The sequence below is a fragment of the Hordeum vulgare genome, chromosome 4H (assembly GCF_904849725.1).
Source record: "Hordeum vulgare subsp. vulgare chromosome 4H, MorexV3_pseudomolecules_assembly, whole genome shotgun sequence".
Classification (NCBI taxonomy): domain Eukaryota; kingdom Viridiplantae; phylum Streptophyta; class Magnoliopsida; order Poales; family Poaceae; genus Hordeum; species Hordeum vulgare.
Window position 1 is genome coordinate 399,098,223 of NC_058521.1, and position 12,896 is coordinate 399,111,118.

The following is a 12,896-nucleotide window of genomic DNA, read 5'->3' on the forward strand; positions in this document are numbered from 1 at the left end:
ACCTCATGGGTTGCGGCTACTGGGCCTCCTTTTGATCCATCCAATCTAACAGGATTTTCATGTGAATTATCCTATTCCTCAGATGAGTCATTTGACTCCAACTGTAAACTATTCAAAAATCAATCTCGTGAAGTATTTGCTCAATATGTTGGAACTAACTGCAGGAATGGGCCTCCCCTGAGGAAAATCTGGGTTCCCAAAAGTTGCCTTCAAAATCTTCAGGTGAATGTCCTCATGACACCACCTATGAAGAATTTGAACCCCAGATCAAATTCCTCACGAGGACCAAAGTCTTCAAGAGGATCAAAATTCGCAACTGGTCAAAACTATGATCGTACCCGTGCTAATGCTTCTAACATGCAGGGAAATTATAAGTAATATGAATATGAGCGTTATTCTTCAAATCATTATGTTCATAAATCCTCAAATAAGTTCAGTGCATATTCATTTGAGTACTTTAACCCCCCTACTATTAAGAGAAGTGCATTAGCTTCAATGCCCCCTTTCTCATATGGTGCTCGCAGGATGATGAATGCTTTACCACCCCTTCAGATGTGGGTGGTGAAGAAATTGAACTAATCACTTCTGTAGGTCAGGTCTCCAGATGAAAATCATCATCTGTAGAATTTGCTGGAGACTTGAGGAAAACACTTGATGGGATACAAGCTAATGTTGATGAAATAGAAATATTTCACACGTCCTTATAATTCTATTTATGATGAAATTCTTATCTGATAAATTGATATCATATTCTTCAAGTCTGAAGCATATGAGATGGTAAGCTGTACTAATACATCTGCAGGATGACAAACCCAAGAGTACTGAGTCGCTTCTTGATAGTGGCTCCACACACCACATGACTAGTGACAAAAGCTTGCTGATGAATATGCCACTAACTCCATCACCCCTGAAGCAAATCACATATGCTGACAAAGGTAAAAGTAAGGTATTGGGACTCGGCAAAGTGGCTATTTCCAAGGATAGGCACATGGACAAAGTAATGCTTGTTGAATCCCTTGGATTTAACCTCATGTGAGTATCAATGCTTTGTGATCTTGATATGATTGTTATCTTTGGAAGATATAGATGTGTTGTCATCATGGAATCTGACAGATCCAAAGTCTTCGAAGGTGTTAGAAGAGGGGATTTGTACATTGTTGATTTCTCTATAGGTCCTCAACCAGCCACTTGCTTACTACCAAAAACCTCACAAGGGTGGCTGTGACATCGAAGACTCGGTCATGCAGGCATGAGGAATTTGCACACGCTCGCGAAGAAGAAGCATGTCATCGGCATCGAATCAGTCAAATTCTTCAAGGATCACCTATGCGGTGCTTGTGAGTCTGGGAAAATGACCAGATCCAAGCACCCCTCAAAGACTATGATGACCACTGCTCGTCCATTTGAATTGCTTCACATGGATCTATTTGGACCTACTCATTATGCCACACTAACAAATGCAGCATCTTTATATGGTTTTGTGATAGTTGATGATTATTCCAGATATACTCCTCAACAGAATGGTGTCGTTGAAAGGAAGAACATGACTCTGGTTGAGACGGCAGGAACCATGCTTGAAGAATATCAGACTCCTCGTCGCTTTTGGCCTGAAGCAATTAACACTGCATGCCATATCATCAACATGGTATACCTTCACAAATGCCTCAAGAAAACCTCATATGAACTCCTCATAGACAAGAAACCCAATGTAAGTTATTTCAAAGTCTTCGGTGCAAAATGCTGGATTAGAGATCCTCAGCATAGCTCAAAGTTTGCACCTAAGGCATATGAGGGTTTTATGCTCGTTTATGGAAAGGACTCACACATCTACAGAGTCTTCAGCAACTATCACAACAAGGTTGTTGAGACTATAGATGTGCAGTTCGATGAAACTAATGGCTCGCAAAGAGAGCAATTGCCTCTTGATCTAGATAAGCTGTCTGCTGAGGAAGCAATAAAGCTCAAAGCTACTGAAGACATTGTTCCCATTGAGGAAATTGATGAAGAAATCAATCCCAGCACTGATGAAAATCAAGAAGATGCTCCTGAGGAAATTGCTCTAGAAACAATTCCTCAGCCCAGACGAATTCCTCAACCAGCTCATTCGAGGATTGCAAGTGAAGTGGAACTTGACAAAATCCTCAATGACATCAAAGCGCCAGGTCCTCTCACTCGTTCAAAAGCTTCACACTTAGTTAACTTTTGTGGACATTTTTTCCTTTGTGTCTATCACAGAACCTTCAAAAGTTGCCGAGGCTTTCATGGAACCGGAGTGGATCCAAGCCATGCAAGACGAACTTCTTCAATTCAAGGTGAATGACGTATGGGAGCTCATCAAACGACCAGATCCTCGCAAACACAATATCATCGGAACCAAGTGGATTTTTCGAAACAAGCAAGATGAGGATGGTCAAGTGGTGAGGAATAAGGCACGGTTTGTAGCCCAAGGCTACACAGAGGTTGAAGGAATAGATTTCGATGAAACTTTTGCACCTGTTGCTAGACTTGAAGCTATTAGAATACTTCTTGCTTATGCTAATCATCATAACATCATCTTAGATCAAATGGATGTGAAAAGTGCATTCCTCAATGGTAAGCTTGAGGAAGAAGTATATGTTGCTCAGCCCCCATGTTATGAGGATCCAAAGAATCCAGACAAAGTCTTCAGACTCAAAAAGGGGCTCTATGGTCTCAAGCAAGCACCTCGGGCATGGTATGATACATTGAAGGAATTCCTCATGAAGAAAGGCTTCAAACCTGGTTCACTCGATCCAACTCTTTTCACTAAATCCTATGATAATGAACTATTTGTGTGCCAGATATATGTCGATGATATCATATTTGGCTGTACTGACAAATGTTATAGTGATGAATTTTCTTACATGATGAGTGGAGAATATCAGATGTCTATGATGGGGGAGCTGAAATTCTTCTTAGGTCTTCAAATTCGTCAACAACGCAAAGGAATCTTCATATCACAGGATAAATACCTCAAGGATGTTCTGAGGAAATTCGACATGCATGAATGCAAAGGTGCCAAGACTCCAATGCCTACCAACGGTCACCTCTGCACTGACGAAAATGGTAAAGAATTCGATCAGCAGGTATATCGCTCCATGATTGGCTCTTTACTGTATTTGTGTGCATCTAGGCCAGATATAATGCTTAGTGTTTTCATGTGTGCATGTTTTCAAGAAAAACCGAAGGAATCACACCATAAGGCTGTGAAGCATATTCTTCGATACTTAGCTCACACACCAACACTAGGATTATGGTACCCCAAGGGCTCAGATATTCATCTTGTGGGATATTCTGATTCTGACTATGCTGGTGACCGTGTGGATCGCAAGTCAACCTCTGGCACATGTCATTTCCTCGGAATATCATTAGTCTGCTGGTCCTCAAAGAAGCAGAACTGCGTTTCACTCTCCACAGCCGAAGCTGAGTACATTGCTGCTGGTTCATGCTGTGCTCAATTGCTATGGATGAAGCAAACCCTCAAGGACTACGGCATCAACATGAAGAATGTGCCTCTATACTGCGACAATGAGAGTGCAATAAAGATTGCATACAACCCAGTAGAGCACTCGAAGACCAAGCACATCCAGATTTTTCATCATTTTCTTCGGGACCATGTCCTCAAGGGCAATATCCTCATCAACCATGTGAAGACTGACGATCAACTCGCAGATATCTTCACTAAGCCCTTGGATGAGAAAAGGTTTTGCAAGTTGTGGTGTGAGCTAAATATCTTAGAATCTTCAAATGTTTTGTAAAAACATGCACACATCCTAACACTTATGCAAAATTGATGAATTAGATGTGGAACACACGATGAATCGATTTTCTTCAACCAATGAAGAATATGACTCTTAGTGTGAGGAAATCAACGAAGAAAATGATTCTCAGGGCCCTACGACAATTGTACGCGGCGTCTGAAATCAACATTCTTGTATGGTGGGTCGCGCCACCACCCAACTTGAATTTCTTCAAAAGTTGATTTCCTTCAAAACAGTTGTTCTTCAAACTTGTTTTTCTTCAAAACAGAAATTCATCATCATGACGCTTTGTCACAAAATCCTCAAGTTACTCAAAATCTTCAAAACACTTGATGATTTTCATTTACCTAGATGGACTGTGATTTCAAAGTCCTCAACATCATTCATTTATAGCTATTTATTCAATTTGATATTTGATCTAAGTGAATGTGATCGGACCCTACTTTCCCTCTATCCTACTCTCACCAGTCTATTCAATTCTTCATATGCGTTCTACTTGAAACTTTGTTCAAAATCCTCACCGCGTCCTTGTCAGTTGATGATTTTGTAACAAAATCCTCAAATCTTCAAAAAATATTTTTTTTGTAACCGAACCCCACTTTCCCCGTTCGGATAACCATGATCTCCACGATCTCCACCGCTTAGGTCGTCGGCTACACGTGTCTTGCAGAGACGTAGAGAAAGGGGCTATTTGGTTCGATACTTTCGCGCCAACAGTTACCACGTGGCTATAAATATGTCCCCATCTCCCTTCGGTAAAATCTACTTCGTTCTGTCGCCCTCCTGCTACAGCAAAGCTCAAAAGCCCTAGTGCCACCTCTGGAAGTCTCGACGCTGGCGAGGAAAATCTTGACTGCCTCGACCTCTCCGTCGCCGAAACCACGCCGGAACCGGACCATCTTCTTCCGTCGCCGCCGTAGCTGTCCTCTGTTGCCAAGTTAGGGCGCAGTCGACTCGCACCAAAGAACATCTACTGCTACTTCCTTCTCTGTTCTTCGTGCGCGCCATCTAGGGTAAATAAAAACCCTATTTTTACAGCTCTTTCGATCTACTATTTTACCTCAGATGTGTGAAATCTGTTTTTCCTCAAGTATCCATCAACCTCTTTTCCTCAAACACTGCTTATTCCTGATGAATTTCACTAAGCATCTAAAATCTTCACGAGATTCCTCAGTTGTCCAAATTTTCGAATCTGTACAACTGTGGAACCCAAGAGCAGTGTGCTTAGACGAATTCCTCATTCACTAGTCAAATTCCTCAACTTTAAAAAATTTCATTTCATCAAATCTGAGAACGCATATGACCTCTCCAAATTCCTCGCAACTATACTCTGTTCACAGGTACAAAAATGTCACCTGATGAATCTCTAGGTTCTCATCAACTTAACTCATTTGTAGCGTTTCTTGAAGAAAATCTGCAAGTTTCATAAGAATCCTCAAGAGTTCAATTTCCTCAGCAAAAGCCTCAGCTGAAGAAAATGGAAGATGAAAGAAATCAAAAGGGTGGCAAGAAGCTCGAGCAGAACACTGCCATTGATATCCCTAAGGATATATACCTGGAATACTGCACGCCTGATGAACAAGAGACTATGCGCAAGAGGAAGATATGGCTTCAAAAGATAGAACGCCGGTGGGCTAAGGAGTGGAAAGAATACAGATTCGTCACTCCCAAGTACGCGAAGAAATTCGCTCTGAAGCCTCCTGGCAAACGGCCTCCTCTTGAAGATTATCAGGATGCACACCCCTCAAGCCTCAAGACAATTGATGACTATCCTTAAGAGAAGTTAAAACATTTGTCAAAGCTTCAGAAGCAAGCAGAAGCCGCCGTGAGGAAAATCAATGAAGAATCTCCTGCTGCTGCAACTGCCGCTACCTCCTCTGTAGCTAAAACTTCTGGTACGGCCATTCCTCAAATGAAGTCTGTGCCACCGAAACCAATGGCTTCAAAGCCTCAGGAAAATATTCCTCAGAAAGCTCCACCAGCATCTGCACCAAAACCCTCAGCGCCACCAAAGGCTTCAAAGCCTGAACAGAAGTAGATTGTGAAGCAACTTCCTACTGTCTCCAGCTCCTCTGTTCCATTTGCAACAAGCTCCGAGACAAAGTCTTCACCTACTCCAATGAAGACTAAGGTGGCTGCTGGGAGAGGAACCAGACCAAGCCCTAGCAAAATCATCAAAGTCCCTTCTGCATCAGAAGGTAGTGATGAATATTATGATGAGACTCTGCAAGCCATCATCAGAAATAAGCAGGAGAGGGTAGCACAAGCTTCAGGCAACTCCATTCCTCCGGCCATGGACCCAAAAGTCCTCTTGGATTACATCAACGTCTGGTATGAGGACCCCAACACCCCTATTGATGATTTGAAGCTTCCTCCAGGCATCAGCCACATGGTGGCCACATTCATCAACGAGGCCAAGTGGAAGGAGACGCAAGCCAAACAAGCTAAGGTTGCGAAGATCAAAAAGGAGAAATTCCTCAGAAAAAATCTCCTCAACCCGACACCTGATGCACTTGTGTCCACTCACGCAGAATTGAAGACTTTGACTGACAACTACACTAAGCTCTCTGATCGTCAAAGTCTCAAGAACAATTTCCTCAAACTTGCTACTACTGCAGTTGATGATTACAACTAGAAGGATGCCCCTCCAGCAACAACACCGTAGCCTCTGATTGAGGAACCAACTGATGAAACTGCTCATGCTGAGGAAATCCCTCAAGAAAGCCGTGCTGATGAACCGTCTATTGAGAAAATTACAAAGGACACTCCAGCTGATGATTCTGCTACAACTGATGAAACTGCTCCAGCTAGTGCTTCTAAGCCAGCTGATGACTCTGCTCCAGCTGAAGAAACTGCTTCAGCTGAGAAAACGCCTTCACCAAAAGCTTCAAAGGTGAAGAAAATGACTCCTTCTGCATCAGACGTGAAGAAGAGCAGAGCTGCTGAAAGGGAAGCCAAGAAGAGAAAAGCTTCCCCAGCAGAAGAATCAACAGAGGCCAAGCGCCTCAAATCACTTGATAAAAATGCACCTCTGGATCCTGTGCCTCTCAACGTTGCTCCATATTATGAGATGACTATCTTCGAAAGCAAAGACAAGGAGCACTTGACTGATGAGGAAATGAAGAATGATGCGTCTGAGGAACACACTGATGAGGAAATTCGGATTGATGACAGTCCTCAGACCTTCATTCCCCGTGAAGAAACTGCTCAAGGATCAGCTGAACCAGCTGATGAATCTGGCTCCTCCACCAAGCAAACTCCTGAAGCTGAGTAAAAACAAAGAGAAAACCCTCAGCCTGACGAAATTCAAAATCCTGAGAAAAATCCTCATGCTGAGGCTCAGGATGAAGCAATTTCTCCTCGTGAGCAAAATCCTCAGCCTGAGGCTCAGGATGAACCAATTCCTCCTCCAGAGGAAAATACTCAACCAGAGGCTGCCGTTGATGACATTCCTCAACCAGAGCAAGCTCCTCAGCCTGAAGTACAAGAAGATGAAATTCCTCATCCTGAGGAACATGCTGAGGAAAATGCACCAAATCCAGAGAATGCTCTTGTCGTCATCAACCCAGAAACTGCGATGATTGTCTCTCCTCAAGGGAAGAAGCAAAACCTTCAACCGATGCAGCGTCGGCCATTCTCCAAGCGGCCAAAGTTTCAACAAGAATCCTTCTTTGAAGAACGCATGTACTTCATTGGAGAAAATCCCTATGACAAGCCTCGCATCAGGCATCTGAAGTTTTGGACCAGGACACATCTCAACTACTATGCATCTGTGCTGTGTGGAAGAAACAAGATTTTCCAGGACAAGCATATTCCTCATGTTGAGCTTGAAGAAATTCCATGCTTTGCTCCAGTCCTCAACGTTCTTCATGAAACAGGACTGCTCCCCATGTGCTCTGATATCTGCGATTGGAACAGCAAAATTGTTCTTCAATTCTATGCAACTCTGCACATCTCTGGAGATCCAACAGAAATCAACACTTGGGTATTGGATTGGATGACGCAACACACACACTTTAAGGCTCCTGCCAATGAGCTTCTGCGAGAACTTCCTGTGTCAATTCCCTCAGAGAAGGCAGTAAAGTTCTATGATGAACGAGAGCTGCCAAACAAGCTGATGGAAGTCCTCATGAAGCCTCTGGCCAAGGGGAAACCACCAAGAATAACCTTCCTGGTCCATGAGCTGAAGTACGAACCCAGGACGGTTTACAGAATCCTCTGTAGTGTTCTTGCGCCTATCAAGGGTCATGATGATGAAGAAGACGTCGTAGGCATCATGAAGAATATACTCTTCAACATCATCCATGGCATTCCCATCAACATCCATGATTTCTTCTTGAGGACTCTGGCGGAAAATGCTATGTCCCCTTTTGACCTGAAGATTTATGCTCCATGGATCGTGAGATTCATCACACGCAGGTCAGGCATCAACTATCACGCTGATTTCAACAATCATCAAAGTTATATGCCTCCCCTAAGGGTCAACAAGAAGACTTTCGAGCCTGTTGAAGGAAAAGGCAAGTCTGTAATTGATGAAGGCAGTCGGCCCCTTGATTGCCAGTTCAGAGAGCCAGATGCATATTCCTCATGGGATGACACTGAAACCCATCCACCAAGTCCTGTTTCTCAAAGGGTGATGAATACCAGAGAGCTTCTTCTCAGTCTTCACCAAAAGGTTGATCGAAATCACAAGTGGCTCAAACGCCAGTTCGGCGCCATTGTGAAAACCCTCAATGAAACGCAGAATGCCGTGAAGCTTAACCATCATTATGTTCATGAGGTTTTTGATCGCACCTAGGCCACACTGGCTCATTTGAAGACTCCAGCAGAACTTGAAGAATTGGAGTTTCCACAGCACTTCGACTGGTCGTGGCTACCAAAGAAGAAATGCAGGCCAATTCCAGTTCCAGACCTTGAGGACAGTTCGTTTTCTTCATTCAGCACTGCTGAATCAGATGAAGACCAACAAGGTACTGCCACAGGTCCAAGGAGGAAGTCTGCTCCCAAGAATCCTCACGCGTCTTCCTCAACTACCAAGAAATGAAAGTCTTCACGCGTGTTAGTCCTCAGGTTGTCCCTTTTTGTCACTTGATGACAAAGGGGGAGAACTCTAAGAGTTAGTCTTCACGTGGGATATATTTTGGGGGCTTATAAACTTTATTTAAGTTACAAACTCTTGGCTCTTCTGAAGTGTTTTATGTAATGAGTTGTAACTTAACCCCGATGGTACTCTGACGCTTTTGAACGTTTTTCTTCGCATGTTTATTCCTCAAAATTTTAATGCACACATGCTGGAATTCGTCAGATACCATTTGCCATCATGCATCCTCAATTTCTTCATACTATATGTCGTATGTATGCATGATTTACAAGACTCAGGGGGAGATCTCTATGATATAAATCATCAATGTGCATTTGCTATGAGAAGCAACATCCTCAAGATATGCACATCTTCAGGGGGAGTCTCTCTGAATCTTGATTTCAAATTCCTCAAATGAGTATTTACACTTCATATTTTCATCCCCGTTGAATACTTAACCTAATTTTCATCAACCACCAAAAAGGGGGAGATTGTAAGTGCATCTAGTGCCACTTAGTGATTTTGGTGGTTTGAAGACTTATAGGTTAAGTATCTAATGTGTTCATGAGTGTACACGGTATCTATAAGTCGCTGAGGAGTTTGAAATATTCGATGAATATCGACCCCTAAAAATGTATATCTTCGGCTGAAGAAATTGGTCTGAAGCTGAAGAATTGAATCGCAAAGAAATTGCGACGAAATTGATATTCCTCATGAAGAAATTGAAGATGAGGAATTCGGTGTGTCCTGAAGAAAAACAAGCTGAAGATTTATTATGTCTGTTTTATTTTCTTCACTTTTGAGTCATAGGAACACCGTACTGTTAAAGGGGGTAAAAGTAACACGTTGGAATGAATTTCCTCATGATGATCAACCCAAGCCTAATCCTACCAAAAAGCCTCAAGTGAGGAATATGAGAGACATGAGGACTCTCATAGTTGAGGGTCCTGACCGTTACCGCAAGTCGCGCCACATCATTGGTCTTATCCACACCAACGGTCATATTATTTAAGGGCATTAATGTAAAATCATGTCGGGATGCTCCCAGGCTATAAATAGCCGCCCCCACAACCATTAGTTGGTTGGCTGCTCCGTTAGATACTGACACTTTTCATAAGAGCAACCCAAATTCCTTGGAGTCTTCGAGAGAAATTCATCAGTGAGGAAATACCCCAAACACCAAACCACAAACCAAAACCAAGTGATTGAGCATCACTAAAGAAGTTGTTCCTGTGTGGGACTGAAGCCTTTTACCTTTGAGGACTGTGCATCCTCCAGATGGTTAGGCATCATGGTCTAGAGCAATCCAGCAGTCAATTGTGGATCGCCAGGTGACCAAGTTTGTGAGGGTTTGGAAGTATGCCCTGAAGACTTATCATGAGTGTTGGGCGAGGTCTGTGTGTTCTTAGCCCAAGGAGAACACGGTAGGGACTGTGTGTCCTTTGGTTTCAATATCAAGCTGCTCCAAACCAGATGTACAACTCTCATAGCAGTTGGAACTGGGTCATCAACCACTGTCTTTACAGTGAAACGGGTTCTATTTGTTCAACTCTTTATATTCCTCAGATTGTGTGTTGATGATTTTCCCTGTCACTGTTTGATTAATTTGCTGAAGACTTTCTCTCTAATTCCTCAACCCCAAATTCTTCACGCGAGTTAATCCTCATTTGTTTTCTCCGTGCTTGCATATTATGCAAACTATTTTCATATTCTTCATCCTGAAAAACTGTTGTAGTGATACTTTCCACTCTTGATCCTTTGTTGTTTCCACTGCAAGTTAGTCATCAGTGAGGAATTTCCTCAAAAGTAATTTCCTCAGTGATGAAATTCTAAAAATATCCTATTCACCCCCTCTAGTCGATATAACGCACTTTCAGGAACGGAATTCTTACGTGTGGTCCAAGTTGGTATTCCTTCAGAAGGAGCCAGATGCATCTATGAAGAACCCAAACTGCCTAATCATTTGATGTAAGTATCAATTAAGCCTTTGGCACCAGGCAAACCTCTAAGAACCAAATTCCTCGTCAAGGACTTCCTTTATGTGCCAAGAAAGGTCTACCGCATCTTGACCAAAACCCTTAGCCCTATCAAGGGTCATAACTCCAAAGAAGAAGATGTGGTGGGAATCATGAAGAATTTGCTATTCAATATCATCCATGGGATTCCCATCAAGCTTCACGATTTCTTCATGAGGACATTGACCAACATTTCCTTTGTCGCCATTTGAATTGAAGGCATATGAGCCATGGATCATGAAATTCATGAGGGCAAGATCCTTAATTCCTTATAAAGCTTATTTTTAGAATCATTTCAGTTCTCTGCCCCCTATCGAAGTCATCAAGGAAACCTTCGCCTCACTAGAAGGAAAGGGAAAAACTGTTATTGATGAAGGATCTCGTCTTCTTGATGGACAATTTCATCAAGCTGCATCATTTTCCACATACAATGAAACTTCATCACAAGAATCTGCTGCAAAAGCCTCAGCGCAAGTTCCTCGAGAAGCCGCCCCACGTGTGATGACTGATCATGAGCTCCTTCCAAGTCTTCATTAGAAGGTCGATCGTAATCACAAATGGGTAAAACATCAGTTTGGTGCAATTCTTTGACACCTGACTATCAGACTTAATGTTGTGAGGAAGAATCAGTACTATCTGCATGAAGTCTTTCATTGCGCATGGGCCATTCTGTCTCACCTCAAGACTCATGAAGACTCATGAAGCAGGACTTTGATTGGTCTTATCTGCCCAAGAAAAGATTCAAGAAAGTTCAGGTTCCTCTACTGGTTACCATCTCATTTTGTTCATCGCGCTCGATGGATGAAGCTGAGGATCTTGATGACACTGTTTCAATCCCTTCATCAACAAACGACCCCAAAACGTTGTTGCTCCTCCACCACCAAGAAGTTGAAATTCTTCAAGGGTGTTAGTCCTCAATTTCGCATCACTTGATGACAAAGGGGGAGAAAATTTAGTTAGTCTTCAAGCGGGTCTACCTATATGGGCTATGTTTTTGTTAAGTTGCAACTCTCGCTCTTCTAAAGTGTTTGGTTGTATGAGTTGTAAACATAAGTCCAGTGGTGGTGTGACACTTTTGTACTTTGTTTTTATAGCATGCTTATTCCTCATATTGATTAATCACACATGCTGAATTTCGTGAGACACCACATTCCATCATGCATTTCAATTTCCGCATGATATATGTTAATGCGTTTATGGATTACAAGATATAGGGGGAGATGTCCAAGGTATTAACCTACAATGTGCATTTGGTGTCCAAAGCAAATTCCTCAAATATGCACATGTTCAGGGGCAGTTTCTCTATATATTGCAATCATATTCCTCAAACTCGGTACTTACACTTCATATATTTAACCCCGTTGAAAACTTAACCTATTTGTCATCAATCACCCAAAGGGGGGAGATGGTATGTGCATCTAGTACCCCTTAGTGATTTTGGTGATTTGAGGACTTATAGGTTAAGGGACTAATATGTTTATGAGTGTAAACATGGTCTATAAGTCGTTGAGGAGTTCCATAATTCGAAGAAAGTCGACCCCTAAAAATGAATGTCTTCATTTGAAGACTTTGATAAATCCTCAGAGACTTTTAAAGTGAGGAAATTGGTGTATCCTTGAAGATATTGATCTATGGACAATGAAGTGTGAAGACTCATACTTTTATAGTTTCGTTTTCTTTTTTCTTGAGTCATAGGAACACATAAACAAGTGAGTATTAAAGGGGCTCGAGGTAATACTAAGAAATTTTTTTCAAGTGATGCTCATCTCAAAGCCTACACATAAACAATCCTTCGAGTCGGGCGTTTGGAAATCTTTTACAGTTCAGTCAATCTCTTCAGTGACAGATACGAAGATCTTCTGGTCTTTGAGGAAATTGCTCTGACTCAGGAGTTAGGATTTTGGGAGTGCGAGTTACCTACAAGTGAGGAACATGATAGATCTGAGGATTTTCATAGTTTGAAAATGCCGACTGCTTTTTTTCTTTGCGCCAGCTGTCCCCAAACCTTATCCACATAACGGT